The sequence below is a fragment of the Cetorhinus maximus genome, chromosome 24, assembly GCF_964194155.1.
Source record: "Cetorhinus maximus chromosome 24, sCetMax3.hap1.1, whole genome shotgun sequence".
NCBI classification, from domain to species: domain Eukaryota; kingdom Metazoa; phylum Chordata; class Chondrichthyes; order Lamniformes; family Cetorhinidae; genus Cetorhinus; species Cetorhinus maximus.
The window spans coordinates 34747875-34768260 of NC_135902.1; the positions used below are offsets into that span (position 1 = coordinate 34747875).

Below are 20386 nucleotides of genomic sequence, written 5' to 3' on the forward strand. Positions count from 1 at the left end.
AGGGAAACATCCTCTTAGCATCTACCCTGTCAAGCCCCCTCAGAATCTTGTATGTTTCAATAAGATCACCTCTCATTTTTCTAAACTCCAATGAATATAGGTTCAATCTTTCCTCATAACACAGCACCTTCCTTTCAGGAATCAGCCTATTGAACATTCGCTGAGCTACTTCCAATGCAAGAATATCCCTGCTTTAGTAAGGAGGCCAAAACTTTACACTTTACACAGTACTCTCGGTGCAGTCTCACCAATGCCCTGTACATTTGGAGCAGGACTTTCCTACTTTTATATGCCACCTCCCTTGCAATAAAGGCTAACATTTCATTTGCCTTCCTAATTAATTGCTGTACCTGCATGCAAACTTTTTGTGATTCATGTACAAGGACACCTAGATCTCTCTGTACCACAACATTCTGCAGTCTCTCTCTATTAAAATAACATTCTGTTTTTCTATCCTTCCTGCCAAAGTGAACAACCTTACATTTTCCCACATTATACACCATTTGCCAAACTTTTGCCCACTCACTTAACCTATCTATATCCCTTTGGAGACTCTTTGTATCCTCCTGACAACTTGCTTTCCTATCTATTTTTGGGTATCAGCAGCAAATTTGGCTACAATAAAGTTGGTCACTTCATCTAAGTCATTTATATAGATCATAAATAATTGAGGCCCCAGCACTGATCCATGTGGCACTCCATTTGTAAGTTTGCCAACATGAAAATGAACCATTTAGGGCCCATTCTCTTTTCCTGTTGGTTAGCCAATCCTCTATCCATGCTAATATATCACCCTCAAAACCATGAACCTTTTTCTTGTGCAATAACCTTTTATGTGGCACATTATAGAATGCATTTTAGAAATCTAAACACACTACATCTTCTGGTTCCTCCTTATCTACCCTGCTTTTTATATCCTCAAAGAACTCTAATAAATTTGTCAAAGATGATGTCCCTTTCACAAGACCATGTTTATTCTACCTGACTTTACAATGATTTTCTAAATGTCCTGCACTGAATAATGGATCCTAGCAGTTTCCCAATGACAGATGTTAGGCTAACTGGCCTACATTTTCCTGATTTCTGTCTCCCTACTTTCTTGAATAGAGGTGATACATTTGCGGTTTTACAATTTGTTGGGATCTTTCCAGAACCTAGGGTATTTTGGAATATTACAACTAATATATCCACTATCTCTGCAGCCACTTTCTTTAAGACCCTTGGATGCTGGCCCTCAGGGTCCAAGGGATTTGTCAACCTTTAGTCCCATTAGTTTCCCTTGTACTTGTTCTTTAGTGATCGTGATTATTTTAAAGTTCCTCCCTCCCTTTTGCTTACCTCTTGATTTTTCTACTATTCTTGGGATTTTTTTTGGGTCTTCTACTGTGGAGACAGATACAAAATACTTGTTCAAAGTCTCTGCCATTTCCTTTTTCCCATTATGAATTCCCCACTCTCATCCTCTAAGGGACCAACACTCACGTTAGCTACCCATTTCCTTTTTATATACCTGCAGAACTTTTACCGTCTGTTTTTATATTTTTGCTAGTTTCCTCGTGCACTCCAATTTCTCCCTCCATTTTTTTTTTAGTCAACTTTTGCTGGTTTCTAAAATTTTCCCAATCTTCTGGGCTACCACTGATTTTTGCAGCATTATATGTCTTTTCTTTCAATTTGAAACCATCCTTAACTCCCGTAGTTAACCATGGATGACGCATCTTCTCATAGAGCCTTTCTTTCTCAATAGGATATATCTTTGTTGAGGGTTATGAAATATCTCCTTAAATGTCTGCCACAGCTTCTCTATGGTCTTATCTTTTAGCCTATGTTCTAATTCCACTTTAGCCAACTCTATCTTCATACCCTTGTAATTGCCTTTACTTAAGTTTAAGACTCTAGTTTCAGACACACATATCTCACCCTCAAATTTAACGTGAAATTCCATCATGTTATGATCACTCTTTATCTAGAAATCCTTCACTATGAGGTAATTAATTTATCCTGTCCCATTATACATTACCAGGTTTAAAATAGTCTGTTCCCTAGTTGGTTCCAGAACATATTGTTCTAAGAAACTGTCCCAAATAAAGATTTTTAAAATTCATTCATGGGATGTGGGCGTTGCTGGCTAGGCCAGCATTTATTTCCCACGCCTAATTGCCCTTGAGAAAGTGGTGGTGAACTGCCTTCTTCAACCGCTGCAGTCCATGTGGTGTAGGTACACCCACAGTGCTGTTAGGGAGGGAGTTCCAGAATTTAGACCCAGCGACAATGAAGTGATATATTTATGAACTCATCCTCCAGGCTATATTTGCCAATGTGATTCATCCAATTTATAAGAAGATTAAAATCTCCCACAATTATTGCACCCTTTCTGATAAGCCCCCATTATTTCTTGATTTACAATCTGTCCTACAGTGTAGCTACTATCAGGGGGCCTATATACTACCCCCACCTGTGACTTGTTTCCTTTGCTATATACCTTTACTCAAGTTGATTCTGGGTCTTGTTTCTCCTAACCATGATCATTTCTCACTACTGTACTGATCTCATTCTTTATTAATGGAGCTACCCCACCTTCATTTCCTGTTTTCCTGCCCTTCTGAAATACCCCTAAAGTATTTCACTTTCATTCAAGTATTTCACTTTCATCCAGGAGGCAGGACATGCCATGTAGCCTAAGCTATTCCACACATCATAATATTGTTTCAGCCTCGCTACTAGATTAGCTCATTTTCTATAATTTTAAAAGGTATACGATATCCTGGTTTGTTGTTTCATCCCTGACACCTTAGATATGATGCTGAAGTATATAAATGCTTAAAATGCACGTTAACTCAATAATGCTGAATATCAGGCTACAAAACTCCAGTTGAGGCCTAACCAGTGACTTATAAGCTCTAGCATGATCTCTCTGTTTTATATTCTATTCTTCTATTTATTAACCCAAGTAACCTACATGTTTTTTTAACTACCTTGTCAACATGCCTTGTCACGACAAAACAAAATTATTACCGAGTCATATCTACCTATAACTTTACCAGCTAACCAAAAACATACTGAACTGTTTAAAGAGCATGTTTTCAAAAGACAAGAGAAGACTGAACAAAGATGGCTGCCACTAGTCACCTGATGTTTAGAGTTGTAAGTGGCCCAATGCTGAATCGTTACTATATGGATTGCACTGCAGACATGCCCTGACATGTTGCTCATGGAATTTCACATCTGGGGCTGTCAAGGTCCACTTCAAAAAGTACTTTGAAAGGAATGGACATGTTGTTTACATCTTTATGAGCTTACCTCTCCAACAGAGACCGGGAGTTCATCATGACAATGGGGAACTGCTATCCAGCCAGGATATACTGCCAACAGACACGCAAACCCCCTGTGGAGGATGAAAGAACCCCACCTTCTGTTGGTTTCTATGATCTTGAAATGTATCAAAAGTTTCTGAGATGAAACATCAAAATGTGATTACTTGTTCTATAACAATGACTACAGCATACATGGTAATCAAATTCCTTTGGAATATACGGCAAGCAGGACTTGTAAGAACCAGATTGCTGACAGAAGCAGAGGAATCTGGAGAAGTTGCTAATGGAGCAGGAAGGATTCTCTCTCTTAAACTAAGCAAAGCCCTATCTCTACAGTCTAAAAGTCCAGCAAGAGATAGTGAATGTCCATCGAGACACCATCAGAGAGATTTTGGAAAAAGACTTCAGCAGAGAAACAAGCTGAAGATATACATCTCTCTCTCTCTCTCTACCCACCCCCCTACCCTGGAAATAAGCACAGCACCTGGTTCAAGAAATCAGTGTACCCACGACCCACCAACGAACCAAGATCTTGTAAGAATTGCAACATCTTCTACATCTATCTGCACAAAGGAACCAGATAACTTAAATCGGCTGCAACGTTTAACAATCTACACCTCAAAGACAAGCAAAGGACTTCTAACCCTATATTCTTTTAACGTTTATTTGGACTCTAACTTTCCTTACTTCCTGTGTATGTAAGACATTGCGTCTTTTATTATTTTTTCTCGGGTTAAGTGGCGAATAAACTTGCTCTTTCTTTGACTTAAGAAACCCACATTGATTGACTCCTTATTGTTCACTGCATCAATAGCAAAAATACATATGTATTTGAGAAAGGCACCCACGGGGGGAAAGAAATTTTAAAAATCTTTGTTATGATCAACTGAGGAGGCTGAATAGAGGGGAGCCAGTTCACTCCTCCTCACCAAGTCGTAACACACCTTGAAAGATTTGTGTATACAAATGCCAAAGGCTCTCTGCTCACATAAATTTGCCTTTTATGATACATTAACTTCCCATGTTAGTTCTCCCAAAGTGCAAGACTTCACACTTCTCTGCATTGACCATGCTTCTGCCCATTTCAACACCCCCACTTCCAAAGCTGCCTCCATGGGGCTGAGACATTTCAGTCCATTTTTATGGAAATTTCTATGTAGTACAGAGGGACTGCTGGCATTATATTTATTCCTCAATCAATCATCAAAGCAGATTATCTGGTTATTTATCTCATTGCTGTTTGTGTGACCTTTCAGTGCACCAACTGACTGCCACATTTACCTACTCTGCAACAGTGATTGCACTTGAGATGTAATTAATTAGTTGTGAGGTGCTTTGAGGCATCCTGAATATGTGAAACGTGTTTTCTTTCTTGTTGGCTGAGCACACAGTGACATTAAATTTCAGATTGTGCAGGCATCTAAAGCTTATTCAATTGATAAGGAAAATGTACAGAGCAGAAACTCAAGGTTGAAGTCTTACATGTTAAATTAGAAAATGTTAATAGTAATACCACTTTTATATTTCCCCTCTCTCTCAACCCGCGCCTAAAGTATTTCACTTTCGTGCAAGTGTCTGGGAGGTAGGGCATGTCGTGTAGCTTAAGGCTATTCTGCACATCATAATAATGTCCCAGCCTTGAAATTAGATGATCTTATTTTATATAATCTTAAAAGGTCAGTGGTTTAGTTTTTCATCCCTGACACCTTAGATATAATGATGAAGTATACAAATGCTTAAAAAAATCATCTCAACTCTATAATGCTGAATATTAGGCTTGAATAATTTATGAAGGATGGCATGATGCTAATACAAACCTCATGCACTTGTCATAGATTTATGCAGGCTTGTACACACTGGGAACCTTGATTTTAAACAAAATCAAGCTGTAACCTAGAATGCAGTACCTTTTCAATAACACCAGTTGTGTCAAACATGCTTTATAAAAAAGGTTCAGTAGTGACATCTACTGGATACACATCAGAAATATATCACTCTCCCTTTTAGCAGTGGACTCAGAGTGGAAGGTAGCGCTTTCTCTGATGTAATGGCAGTGTGTTGGAGGTTCAATTTCTTGCAACATGGAAAGCTGGATTGTAGTTTCACTATTGTGACCAATTCCACCTCCATCCACACCAAACCTCGCCAATACTGATTTATCACTTAATTATGCTGTTCTGGGGAGTGTTCAAGGAAAGGTTAGGTGCTTTCTGTTAGAGAAGGAGGAAAAGTTGGAGGAAAAAGCATGCTTTTTTTCTCTCATGTCGTTTTGGGTAAGGTTGGGTGCTGGTCACTTAGGTAACCCACTTATGTGACCGTTGGTCATTTGTGAACCTCAACAATGAACAGCAGAGACAGTATCACAGGAACATATGATAAAAGCAATATACTCCGGATGCTGGAAATCTGGAACAAAATTAAAAATAGCTGGAAAAACTCAGCAGGTCTGACAGCATCTGCGGAGATGAATACAGTTAACGTTTTGAGTCCGTATGACTCTTCATCAGAACTGAGGAGAAAAAGAAATGAGGTGAAATATAAGCTGATTGAGGGGGGGTGTGACAGGTAGAGCTGGGTAGAGGGCCAGTGATAGGTGGAGGCAAAGAAGAGATTGCCAAAGATGTCACAGACAAAAGGACAAAGGAATGTTGACGGTGGTGATATTAGCTGAGGAATTGCTAATGGTGACATTAAGGGTAAAAAGCAGGACAAGCAAGTGACAGATGGCCCTCGTGGGGGTGGGGTGGGGGGAAGGGATCGAAATAGGCTAAAAGGTGAAGATGAAACAATGGGTGGAAATACATTTAAAAATAATGGAAATAAGTGGGAAAAGAAAAATATATTTAAAATATATAAATTATTGGAAAAAGTGGGATCGGAAAGGGGTGGGGATGGAGGAGAGTGTTCGTGATCTGAAGTTGTTGAATTCAATGTTAAGTCTGGCAGGCTGTAAAGTGCCTAGTCGGAAGATGAGGTGCTGTTCCTCCAGTTTGCGTTGAGCTTCACTGAAACATTGCAGCAGGTCAAGAACGGACATGTGGGCATGAGAGCAGGGTGGTGTGTTGAAATGGCAAGCGACAGGGAGGTCTGGGTCATGCTTGTGGACAGACCGAAGTGTTCCGCAAAGCGGTCACCCAGTCTGCGTTTGGTCTCTCCAATGTATAGGAGCAATGGGAGCAGCGAATGCAGTAGACTAAACTGAGGGAAGTGAAGTGCTGCTTCACTTGAAAGGAGTGTTTGGGCCCTTGGACGGTGAGGAGGGGGGAAGTAAAGGGGCAGGTGTTGCACCTTCTGCGGTTGCATGGGAAGGTGCCGTGGGAGGGGGTTGAGGTGTAGGGGGTGGAGGAGGACTGGACCAGGGTGTCCTGGAGGGAATGATCCCTGCAGAATGCCACCACGGGGGATGAAGGGAAGATGTGTTTGGTGGTGGCATCATGCTGGCAGAAATGGCGGAGGATGATCCTTTGAATGCGGAGGCTGGTGGGGTGATAAGTGAGGACAAAGACAACCCTATCATGGTTCTAGGAGGGAGGAGAAGGCATGAGGGCGGATGCACGGGAGTTGGGCCGGACACGGTTGAGGGCCCTGTCAACCACCGTGGGTGGAAAGCCTCGGTTAAGGAAGAAGGAAGACATGTCAGAGGAACTGTTTTTGAAAGTGGCATCATCAGAACAGATGCGACAGAGGCGAAGAAACTGAGAGAATGGGATGGAGTCCTTACAGGAAGTGGGGTTTGAGAAGCTGTAGTCGAGGTAGCTGTGGAGAGTTGGTCAGCTTGTAATGAATATTGGTGGACAGTCTATCACCAGAAATTGAGACAGAGAGGTCAAGGAAAGGAAGGGAAGTGTCAGTGATGGATCATGTGAAAATGATGGAGGGGTGGAAATTGGAAGCAAAATTAATAAATTTTTCCAGGTCCATCCAGATGCGAGCATGAAGCGGCACTGAGGCAGTCATCAATGTACCGGAGAAAGAGTTGTGGGAGGGGGCCTGAGTAGGACTGGAACAAGGAATATTCCACATACCCCATAAAGAGACAGGCATAACTGGGGCCTGTGAGGTTACCCATAGCCACACCTTTTATTTGGAGGAAGTGAGATGAGTTTAAGGAGAAATTGTTCAGTGAGAAAACAATTTCAGCCAGACGGAGGAGAGTAGTGGTGGATAATTTTTAAATGTATTTCCATCCATTGTTTCATTTCTACCTTTTAGCCTATTTCGATCCCTTTTCCCCTACCCCACCCCCACTAGGGCTATCTGTCACTTGCTTGTGATGCTTTCTACCCTTAATGTCACCATTAGCACATGCCTTAGCTAATATCACCACCGTCAACACCCATTTGTCCTTTTGTCTATAACATCTTTGGCAATCTCTTCTTTGCCTCCACTGGCCCTCTATCCAGCTCTACCTGTCCCACCCCCCTCAACCAGCTTATATTTCATCTCATTTCTATATTTCCTCAGTTCTGATGAAGAGTCATACGGACTCAAAACGTTAACTGTATTCCTCTCCACAGATGCTGTCAGACCTGCTGAGTTTTTCCAGCTATTTTTATTTTGGTTACAGGAACATATGATCTTGTCCTCACCGGATGTCTACATACACATGTTCCAGCAAGGACTGTAAGACATCAGAAGCTGGAATTCTATCAATTTTCTCTCTGTGACTAAGATCAATTATAATAACCCTATCATTACCTTGTTATCAGCTAATTAAAACCAGTGACTAACCCTAGGCTTGCTGACACATTTTGACTCATTCATTACTGGATAAACTTGCTGAATCACTTGTGCAGTGGATATGCCATATTGGATCCACTTGGTATTGGACCAACAATACTAGAGATCTGATAGTCCTGGTGACTCACAAAGCTTCTGACCAATTGGCAATTTCAGTTGAATTTCTAATTTCCTTTAAAAGACTGTATATTTTGATAATTTATTTATTGTAATATAGCAGTCACTTCAACATTTGGTTACTGCAAGCCTATACTGCAAGCGCAGGAAGCACTTGGATTCCATTACCTTGTGGGACATCCTGTCCCATGTGCGTAAAGATATGTGAGTCGAGAATTGCCCTGTTCAGTCACATGAAGACCCTGAGTAGGTGTCATCCTCAAATTGAGGGACAGCTGATGATGACTGCAAGCCCATAGTTGATTGTTAGCATTTACTCAAAGTGCTATTGTATTTGACAGGCAACACATCTATGAGTTGCTGCAATGAGGCATTTGATAGCTATAATGTGTTAATGACTAAACCATTTGGGTGCTATCACCTGATATTTGCTGGTTTTGTTCTGAAAAAATCAAAGGTGATTGTTCAATACTGGAGAGAAAGCCTCACAGTCTATCCAAAGTGTTAAAAATAGTTTCATATCACCATGACCAGGATCTAAGGAGCTTTGAACGCAGGCCAGCAAGCATTCTTTGTATTTCTGTGGATGATTGACAGCTTTGTAGCTTTGCATCATACATATTCAACAGTCCCAGTTCATCAACGCTTGTAGGCCATTGAGATAGCAGCATAAAGATAATTATACCTAAGTTATACTTAAGATCCAGCTTTATTATGAATAGAGTTGGCAAAGTGTTTTTTCTTACGTAATTGTTTTGTGTGAGGAGGGAAGGTGGATTTTAAAATTTTTTTCATGGAATGTGAGCATTGCTGACATGGTCAGCATTTGCTGCCCCTCCCTAATTGCCCTTGAAAAGGTGGCGGTGAGTCGCTTTCTTGAATTGCTGCAGTCCATCTTGTGCAGGACACGTACATCCACAGTGTTGTTAGGAAGGGAGTTCCAGAATTTTGATCCAGCAACAATGAAGGAATGGTGACATTCCCTGCCACTGTTTACCTATTTTTTTAAAATAAACCTCCGCAGTTCAGAGTTCAAGCTATAGTCTGATAGATTGTTTATTCTAGCACTTCCTGAATCCGAAGAGATTGTGAGAGGGCTTGTGTGAAGCTGAAATGGGTGACAATAGTTTCTGTGTGAACATAAAAATATTGAGTGCATAATGGCACACTGCTGTTCATAGGGACTGAGGGGGTCACATATTGAGCCTGGGATATAAAAACAAAATTGTAACCAAGTTTATGTCTGTTCTATCAGTTACAGATGGTATGCAAATGTGTAATCATGGTTTTGAACCATAAAGGAGCACTACATTACCAAATAGAGATCAGTTTGAAATCTTAAAAATATAGGTAGTATTGTTTTCATTTCCTAAGGTTTCACATGATGAATGATGTGAAGAAAAGCGGCAAGCGGTGTCTCCCATCCGACATGGATGACAAGGGCAGCAGCTCTTCGGATGAAGAATTGCCAGGGCGGCACCGACAGAAGAGGCGGCAAAGCTCCAGGGCGTTGGAGGACGAGACACCCGAGCTCCAGAACATTGGAGACAACAAGGAGACCAGCGCACCCCAACTTTGCCTGAAACCTGAGGAGGCCAGTGCACCACAGCCCCTGGAATCTGGGAGCAGTGAGGTAATCATCGCACCCCAGCTCCAGGAAGCCAGGAACAGCAACACCCCAGAGGGGTGAGTTTTGGAGAAGCTTCTCCAGCAAAGGTCATTTCAAAACCCGCTCTCTACGCGAACCTCCAGATGCCACCTGAGCAGAACACTGCCAAGGAGATCTACCTCAGCCCATCCAAAGTGAAGGAATTTGAGCTCACTACGGGTATGAAGGAGCAGACTAAAGGTCTGGGACTCTCAGAGACAGTGGGTTTGGTAGGAGAATAAATGCTTAAAAATGAGTTTAAAGATTGTATCCATAAATGTGCGTAGCATTAAATCTACTGCGCGATGTGTTGCGACCTTGGACTACCTAGCCAAGGTCAAAGCTGACCTGTTGTTTCTGCAGGAGTGTGCGATACCGCACCTCAGCTCCTACAGGCAATGGTCACGATGGTGGTCCCATGGGCCATTGATCTGGTCGGGCGGAAATGACTCTCGTTCCTCAGGCCTGGGTATTCTGCTGCGGGGAGGCAACTTCACCGTCTCCGAGGTTAAGGAGGTGGTGGGCGGGCGACTCCTCGTAACAGACGTAATGTACAAGAACGCTCCACTCCGGTTAATTAACGTGTATGGCCCGGCACAAGGGGCTGAGCGGCTGGAGGTTTTTCAGCAGCTCCCACTGCTGCTGGCGACCTCCAGGCCGGTCATTCTGGGCGGTGACTTCAACTGCATCATCGATGCGGCTGGACGATCCAGCAGGGCCGACAGCAGATTGGACGCTACATCCAGATCCCTGATGGAAACAGTTAAGGATGCCAAGCTGCACGACGTCTTCAGCAACCCTGCAGACGGAGCGCAGCGTAGATACACCTGGTCGCGGCCAGACGGGTCCATTTGTTCCAGGATAGACTTCCTGTTTGTGTCCCGTGCATTCACAGTCAGATCCACCGATGTCAAGCCGGTGTTCTTCTCTGACCACTGCCTCCTACTGGCGGACTGCCACTTGGAGAAGGACCTGAGGGTGGGAAGGGGGGCATGGAAGCTAAATGTGCAACTGCTGACCCCAGAGAACATTGAGGAGCTCAAGAGGGATTACAAAGGTTGGAGAACCGTGAAACCCCTCTTTGAGTCCCTGACACACTGGTGGGAAGCGATCAAGGGAAACATCAAGAGGTTTTTCATCCTCAAAGGCACCCAGAAAGCTAGAAAGGAACAGAGGGAAATGTCCCGACTCCAGAAAAACATGCAGAATCTGCTCCGGCTGCAGTCGATGGGGGTCGATGTCAAGGAGGAGCTCCAGGAGGTGAAGAGCCAGCAAGCCTCGCACTTTGCCTCGGAGGCCTCCAAGATCATCTTCCGTTCCAGAGTCCGCTCCGTGGAGCAGGATGAGACGTGCTCACGTTTCTTCTTCCAAAAGGTACACAGAGAGCGCTCTGTGATCAGCAGCCTGAAGGAAGAAGACGGCTCAGTAAAGTCATCACGGTCCGACATTCTGAGGATCAGCAAATCCTTTTATGCCGGATTGTATGACGTGAAGCCCACGGACAGCACGGCCTCCCAGTCCTTCCTGTCCTCTATCACGGAGGTCTTAGACAACAGTACGCGGGAGAGCCTGGACAAACCGCTAACTCCTGATGAACTGACTAAGGCCCTTGAGTCCTTCGAGAACAGTAAAACTCCCGGAAGCGACGGCTTGCCGGCGGAGTTGTATTCGGCTCTGTGGGACTTGATCGGCCCAGACCTGCTAGGAGTGTACGAGAGTATGCTCCTGGCCGGCAGCATGTCAGAATCCATGAGGAAAGGCATCATCACCCTCATCTACAAGCACAAGGGGGAAAGGGAGGAAATTAGAAATTGGCGACCCATTTCACTGTTGAATGTGGACTATAAGATTCTGTCCAAGGTCATCGCCAATCGGGTCAAATCCGCTCTGGAATTGGTGATTCACCCTGACCAGACCTGCACTGTGCCAGGCAGGAAGATCTCTGACAGCCTCGCGCTGCTCAGGGATACGATTGCCTATGTACAGGACAGGGGTGTGGATACCTGCCTCATCAGCTTGGATCAGGAGAAGGCCTTTGACAGAATATCGCACACCTACATGGTGGATGTGCTCTCCAAAATGGGGTTTGGGGAGGGAATTCGAAATTGGATCCAACTGCTCTACACTAACATCAGTAGCGCAGTCTCAATCAATGGGTGGGAAACAGATAGCTTTCCGATTAAATCTGGAGTCAGGCAGGGCTGTCCTCTCTCGCCTGCTCTTTTCGTGTGTTGCATAGAACCCTTTGGTGAGTCCATCAGGAAGGATCCGGGCATAAGAGGAGTGACGATCCCAGGCAGTGGAGGCACTCAGGTAAAAGCCTCCCTGTACATGGACGACGTCGCCGTCTTCTGCTCGGATCCGCTGTCGGTGCGCAGACTGATCCACATCTGCGACCAGTTCGAACTGGCCTCGGGAGCCAAGGTAAATCGTGGGAAGAGCGAGGCCATGTTCTTTGGGAACTGGGCTGACCGATCCTTTGTCCCCTTCACTGTCAGGGCTGACGGCCTGAAGGTGCTGGGGATATGGTTCGGAGGGACCAGAGCATGCGTTAGAAACTGGAAGGAGCGAGTGTCTATGGTGAAAAGGAAACTGGGCATGTGGGAGCGACGCTCCCTCTCCATTGCGGGTAAGAACCTGGTCATCAGGTGTGAGGCACTCTCGCTGTTGCTGTACGTGGCGCAGGTCTGGCCCATTCCAGACTCCTGCGCGATGGCGATCACTCGAGCCATCTTCCGCTTTATCTGGAGGTCGAAAATGGATCGTGTCCGCAGGGACGCGATGTACAAGCCTCTAGATAAAGGGGGAAAAAACGTGCCCAACATCGCCCTCATACTGATGGCCACCTTTGTGTGTGGCTGCATCAAGCGGTGCGTAGACCCTCAGTACGCAAACACCAAGTGTCACTACGTGCTGAGGTTCTACCTGTCCCCGGTGTTGCGAAGGATGGGTCTGGCCACGCTGCCGCGGAACGCTCCAAGTAGTTGGACCGTGCCGTACCACCTGTCCCTGGTGGAAAAATTTACGCAGAAAAACACCTTTGACCACAAGTCCATCAGGCAGTGGTCAGCACGTAACGTCCTAGAGGCCCTGAGGGAAAAGGAGAGGGTGGACCCTGTGGGATGGTTCCCCGAGCAGACTGTCAAAGTCATTTGGCAGAATGCCTCATCGCCAGAACTTTCAAACAAGCACCAAGACGTGGCTTGGATGGTGGTGAGAAAGGCCCTCCCCGTCAGATCCTTCCTACACGCCAGGAGTCTCACCCCCTCTGCACGTTGCCCTCGAGGTGGCTGTAGTGGGGAAGAGACCGTTGTTCACCTCCTTGTGGATTGTGCCTTTGCAAAGAAAGTCTGGAGAGAGATGCAGTGGTTGCTGTCGAGGTTCATCCCGAGCAGTTCTGTGACACAGGACTCTGTGCTCTACGGGCTGTTCCCAGGGACACACACCGAGACAAACATCAACTGCAGCTGGAGGATCATCAACTCGGTGAAAGAGGCGCTTTGGTCTGCCCGAAACTTGTTGGTCTTCCAGCACAAAGAGTTGTCCCCGACCGATTGTTGCGGACTGGCACAATCCAAAGTCCAGGACTATGTGCTGAGGGACGCACTAAAGCTTGGGGCAGCTGCCGCAAAGGCGCAATGGGGAAGGGTCGCTGTCTAAGACCTTTCTGCCACAGCGCACCGAGAAACTGGGAACTGTTTAGAGCCCCTCGGGCTGTACAGCTCAAAATGAAAAGCTGTAAATGATTGTAATATTGTTTGTACTGATGCACCTGGTGATACATTTTGTAAAAGTTTAACCTGGATTGTACCCTTGTAATGGTGTTTTTGAAATGGTTTGGAATGTGATTGAAGATATTTTATGAATAAAGTATATTTTTGCAAAAAAAAAAATGATGAATGATGTGAGCCCAAATGAAATTAATTGCAAATCTGAAGGCTTAAGGTTGAAATTGTGCTGACCTATGACAACAGTAAACATGAAACTTTTTTGTATATTCTTTTAATGAAAGCGTTGGTCCACACATTGTAAAAGGCTTAAAGTCTTTGCTACAATAGTGGACGGAGGGATTTCATGAGCATGTTCTTTATCATACTGAGCAATTTTAACTTTTTTTACTCCTAAATCATGTCTTGTGAGAAACAAGTTAATCGATATACTAGTATATGCTTGATTTCAGTTGCAATCTTTTCCAAACAAATACTTTGAAGGTTGACAAAAAGGCAAGTATCCAGAAACAAACTATTATTCTAAGGTAGCCTTGTTTTCAAGTACAGTGTTAAAATGAATGATAGCCAAGGAGGAAAATATTCTTGTGGTTTACAGAGGAATTTGAGAGAAAGCTCTTCATTTTAAATACAAAAGTCCTTTCAGATGGAAAATGTTAGATGTGATAACTCTCAGAAGAGGCTCCAGTTTCACTGCTCTCTGACCAATCTTGTGGGTCCCTGCCCCTCCCCCATTCTGGCTGTTGTCCAGTTTCATTTGGCTACAGTCTTTGCTGCTAACCGCAAATCCTTTTCTACCACCCTGTGACACAGCAGGGCCCCATCTCACTCAGACATCATGCACAGACAGAGCATGCTTTGTCACACACAGTCACAGAAAGCATGAATATGCTTCTACCCAGGGGCACTTCAGTTATGCATTCACCCACTGAATCTTTTGCTCTGATATCTCATTTGAGCTTCAGATTGGAGTGATCTAAACTTAATTCAACCAGCATACAGTTTGAATTTTGACCAAACCAGTGCATGCATCGGACGACATAACATTACAAATCTTTGAAGATCTGAGTTGTCAAGGGTAAGGAAACAAAGATTAATTCAGCTAAGGCAGTTTTCCATTCTACTTTAAACTATTCAGTTCTAAAGGCCTGAGAGACAAGGTTTTTATTCTAACTTATACTGAATGCATTGATTCTGCACTGAATTTTTTTTCAGAATTTCAGTGGTTCTAAACTGGCACTCAGTTCACCAGGATAGATTAAACAACTGCACAAAACTATGTTTCCTTTGTAAAAATGCACATATTATGGGTTTACTTGCCTGCAAATGGGTGCATTTCCATGAACTTAGTCTGCATGCATGTCATGCATGATTTTGATGCAGTAAAGCATTGCATTTTTTTATGCAGGAAAAAAATACTTCTGTCTGAATGGTCACAGAGCTAGCAAGCTTGATTCAGCTCAGGAGGTCACATTTACTTTTGTAAAATAAAAGCAAAATACTGCGGATGCTGGAAATCTGAAACAAAAACAAAAATAGCTGGAAAAACTCAGCAGGTCTGACAGCATCTAAGGAGAGGAATACAGTTAACGTTTTGAGTCCATATGACTCTTCATCAGGACTAAGAAATATGGAAATGAGGTGAAATATAAGCTGGTTGAGGGGGGTGAGACAGGTAGAGCTGGGTAGAGGGCCAGTGATAGGTGGAGGCAAAGAAGAGATTGCCAAAGATGTCATAGGCAAAAGGACAAAGGGGTGTTGACGGTGGTGATATTAGCTGAGGAATGTGCTAATGATGACATTAAGGGTAGAAAGCAGAACGAGCAAGTGACAGATAGCCCTAGTGGGGGTGGGGTGGGGGGAAGGGATCGAAATAGGCTAAAAGGTAGAGATAAAACAATGGATGGAAATACATTTAAAAATAATGGAAATAGGTGGGAAAAGAAAAATATATATTAAAAAATTATAAACTATTGTAAAAGGGGGGATCGGAAAGGGGGTGGGGATGGAGGAGAGAGTTCATGATCTGAAGTTGTTGAACTCAATATTAAGACAGGAAGGCTGTAAAGTGCCTAGTCGGAAGATGAGGTGCTGTTCCTCCAGTTTGCGTTGAGCTTCACTGGAACATTGCAGCAGGCCAAGGACGGACATGTAGGCATGAGAGCAGGGTGGAGTGTTGAAATGGCAAGCGACAGGGAGGTCTGGGTCATGCTTGTGGACAGACCGAAGGTGTTCCGCAAAGCAGTCCCCAGTCTGCGTTTGGTCTCTCCAATGTGGAGGAGACCTCATTGGGAGCAGCGAATGCAGTAGACTAAATTGAGGGAAGTGCAAGTGAAATGCTGCTTCACTTGAAAGGAATGTTTGGGTCCTTGGACGGTGAGAAGGGGGGGAAGTAAAGGGGTTGTATGGGAAGGTGCGGTGGGAGGGGGCTGAGGTGTAGGGGGTGATGGAGGAGTGGACCAGGGTGTCCCGGAGGGAACAATCCCTGCGGAATGCCGCCGGGGGGAGGGGTGGGTGGGATGAAGGGAAGATGTGTTTGGTGGTGGCATCATGCTGGAGTTGGCGGAAATGGCGGAGGATGATCCTTTGAATGCGGAGGCTGGTGGGGTGTTAAGTGAGGACAAGGGGGACCCTATCATGGTTCTGGGAGGGAGAGGAAGGTGTGAGGGTGGATGCGTGGGAGATGGGCCGGACATGGTTGAGGGCCCTGTCAACCACCGTGGGTGGAAAACCTCGGTTAAGGAAGTGGTCTGTGCTGAGTTAACTGGTCTAGTGGTGCAATTAAGGTGCTACAGTTTTATGGGCAAGAAAACGTGGGATTGTGGTGTTAGGTTTCCTGTCAGTGACCCCCCAATCCATCAGCTTTTGCGGTTAGGAACTGCATTTCTGAGGCATCCACTTAACCAACATGAACAAATAAGAATAAAAGAGATAAGTGGCCACTGCCAACTAGCAATGCTGCATTTCTCTGTAATTTTCTCATCTTTTTTTCTCTTTCTTAAATTTTCCACACCTTTTACGCTCTTTAATGCTTGCCCGGCTGTGGGACGTATGAAGATTTTCTCTCACTGAAATGCTGGGAATTACTGGCACAGTCTGTCACATACTGATGTGAGCTTCTAATTCAGAAATAGGAGGCTAGGGATTGTGATCTTACGTGTAATGCTTCCTCTAAATGCAGCTATGCTGGTAGACCTAGTGACCTCTGCTGAAAATGCTTGATGTTGAGCAAGGATGTGATTCGGCTTGATAGTGATGCCCCTTAATTGTGATTAGTTTGCCAACCAAGCACTGACAGTCGAAGTTCAATCATTAAGAACAGCCACTTGGTGAACTGCAAGCCCCTATGGCACTATACCTCAGCATGAGTGAATGCCTTCAAGAGAAAACATTTAAAAAATAAAACATTACTTTTCGATGGATTAAAATGGTGGTTCATGACTTGTTTACGTTCAGTTTCTACCCATTTACAACTCTCTTCTGATTGTCCCACAATTTCATTTTGCCCCTCCACACTGACCATTTTATAATTACTTCTCCGCTCAAGCCATTTCAGTCTTAACTGAACTTCCACGTTACACCCTATCTGTCCCTTATTCAGGCTCCCATTTGAATGCCTACTGACATTCTGGATACTGTGTATGTTATGCATGATTTTGATACAGTGAAGTATTATGATTTACAGCCTGCTGGCAATGGTAAGGAAAAAAATCTTTGATCATGGCCCACAGGAGAAGGGTAAGTTTTTAAAAAGAAAAATTAAAGGTTCTGTGGCTGCATAAAAAAGAGAGAAAAATAAACCAGGTCAACCATGAAAATGTATAGCGGCTGATCACCCCAGAAGCAATGTTAGATTGCTCATAATAGCAGTCATTGAGACAGACACACCCCAGGCGTCACATGCGCTGAGCAGATCAGCGCCTCAGATCACAGGCTCTTCAGAGCTTTCCTCCAGCAATCACATCAGACACAGACAGAAACACCACTACACTAAAAAACAATTCTGTGTTCAGATCACATATTTGAATGTAGACAACTGACAGTAAAATTTCTACTTCACATTCCTAATTTGCACTACAGTTTGAGATCTTTTTGCAGTCCATGAACTTTTTTTTTTGCACACAATCAGTTCACCAAAGTTGTACAGGATGTAATTCTACAGTTGGAGTAACAAGCTGAATTATATGTGAGCTCAAAACGTAACAACAAAGAATGTAGACAAGCAGACAATGAAACCTTGAGATTAAACAAAGAAAGACTAAAAACCAGGATAACAAATTGAAGACCAAACAAAGCGGCACTGAGACACTGGAGTGCCCTTGCTAGATAAATATTAAAACAAAAAAGGAAGTACTGGAAAGTGAGCAAGTCAGTCAACAGAGGGTACACACTAACATTTCAAGTGTGGACATTTTTGCCAGAGCTCGAACTTTCCTAGTTTTGCTACAGATACTGACTAACCTGCTGAGAGATTTCCTAGCATTTTTTAAATTTTTGTTTCAAATTTCCAGCACCTGAAGTATTTTGCTTTTTGACGGTCAAATATTAATTGTTGGGAAAAATAGAAAACTGAGCCATGTAGCTGGAAGAGATTACAAGGGAAGAAATGTCCGCAATGCTTCAAGACTAGGAATGGTGAAAGAGTAAATCCCAAATAGTGAAACCTTGCTGTAGCAGGGTCTGAAATGTTCATTTTGTCAGCTGAAATAAGACCAAGCCTTCAAACTATTAGCTATAGGAGTGGCTGGTAACTTAAATTGCCAGCCCAGATAAGTATTTTTTCCACAAAATCCGTAACCAAAGGATGAATTGCCTTTCAATTGTAGTATAAAGGCAGCAGAAATGAAACAAAAATCTGATCAGAAAGGAAAATTGGTAAGTGATAGAAGTAGCAGCAATCAAATTTACAGGCAAGCTGGGAGGGTGGCCTACAAGGCATACATATAAATTGGACCACATGGACAACAAGCTTGAACATCCCTAGCCTAACTTAACCCCACTGCCATCAAAACACCTTGTCTGCACTATCATTTTAAAGTTCATTGTCTTTAACGCTTTTCTTACCAGCATCCCAACTGTAACTAACACAAGTTCTAACCCACACTGTACCTTGCTGCCTGTAATACATTTGGCACACAATTTCGTAATTGTAACTCCACAACCCCAACCATGACCCCTTGCACAGACTTCAAAATCCTCATCATGATCATAATCTTAATCCATGGCCTTGTTCCATCCAACCATTGCAATCTTCACATGCTTTGAGCTCCACTCCCTTTATCATTATTAGAAAACTTATCGATTACCGTATCCCTGATTGTGGAATTCTCTACCTAAACATCTCATCTGTTGAAACTTTGTTCCTATCTCAATATTGCTAGCACATTTTGAACAACAAATACATCTCCAGCCTCTATGGTGACCTCTAGAGCACTCCACGGTTTCATCCTTGGCTCCCTCTGCTTCACCATTTAAATGCGGATCCTCACAGAACTTATCCACAGGCAGGAGGCCAATTTCCATTTGTATACTAAAAACTTGAGGGGTGGGGTGATGGTGGTGCAGTGGTAATGTCACTAGACTAGTAATTCAGAGGACAAAAACAAAAATACCTGGAAAAACTCAGCAGGTCTGGCAGCATCTGCGGAGAGGAGCACAGTTAACGTTTCGAGTCCGAATGACCCTTCAACAGAACCAAGTAAAAATAGAAGAGAGATGAAATATAAGCTTATATTATGTGGGGTGGCACTTCCACTTTCATGTTGAGAGCTGGCTTCCAAGCTATTCAAATTAAAATTTAAAGTGCCAGTGGTGTGCATGGGAGACATGTGCGATCCCAAAGTGGGGACAGGTACTCATTGGTGGATCCCGCCGCCTAACTTTAGGGGCCAAAAAAAAGCTCTGGGAGCTGTGAATTATGCTAAATGAATCAGTCATGAGAGCTTTCTGGGAGATGAGCACGAACTTGCATGATTCTTTGCCTGTGCAGCCTTGTTGCACGTTCAAAGGGTGAAAGTCTTTGCAATTCACAAATGCTGCTGGCTGGTCCCAGGAAGCTCTAATGGCCACATGAGTGCAGTTGATGACCCCTTGTACTCTAGTGAAACAAGCAATGGCCATGAAGCCCATTCAGCCTGGCTGTCCTCATCTATGGAGTAACTGATGAATTCATTCGCATGATGAAAGAGGGCATTGGTCACCTCCTTTCTGCACCTGTGTGTGAAAGCCTGTGATATGCCATATATATCATCCGTGGAGCCTTGGAAAGCACTGGTGGCGCAAAAACCGAGTGCTGCAGTCACCTTGAGGGCCATTGGCATGGGGTTCCCACGAAATCCACATGGCTTTAGGTCTTGCTGCACAATTCCACATATTCCAGGCACCCTCAGTCGTCTCTGACATTGCCTCTCCGACATCTGCAGGAAGTTAATTCTTGTCCTGAGGATGTGGTGATGCACCAGTGCCCATCTTCTATGATGTTTCCCCTCAATGGCTATATCCTGACCAGCCTCCCCCTCTGATGCTGTCTAATGCTACCTGTTGCTGGCATTGCAGCCTCTGTTATTGACTGGCAAGAGCCCTCTTTTGTTAAATCCTCTCCTCCTGCTCTCAACCCCACCCTCTGTCCTCCCTTGGGTCCCTCTTGCACTCCTCCATGCCCCCAACCCCACCTCACATGACCCCCTTGCCTCCCCCTCAACTCTTTGCAGCTACTTTCCCCACTATTATAAATCTTCCCAAGACCATGTCTTTGATTACAGACCTGCCAAACCCAAAACTCAAGAGACAAACTCTTAAAAATCAAAAGATTGAGTATAAAAGTCACGAGTTTCTTTTTT

General features: G+C 44.0%; 1 protein-coding gene and 1 long non-coding RNA gene across 2 annotated transcripts in view; one reads left to right on the top strand and one right to left on the bottom strand.

Annotated features, from left to right (window-relative positions):
- The window catches only part of sdk2b (sidekick cell adhesion molecule 2b), a 981988-nt gene that overhangs the window by 67187 nt on the left and 894415 nt on the right, over positions 1-20386 (bottom strand). The gene's annotated exons all lie outside the window — the stretch shown is intronic.
- The window catches only part of LOC144699778 (uncharacterized), a 133568-nt gene continuing 127622 nt past the window's right edge, over positions 14441-20386 (top strand). The window contains exon 1 of the long non-coding RNA XR_013580612.1: positions 14441-14625. This is a non-coding gene — a long non-coding RNA (uncharacterized LOC144699778). The remainder of the gene's footprint in view (positions 14626-20386) is intronic.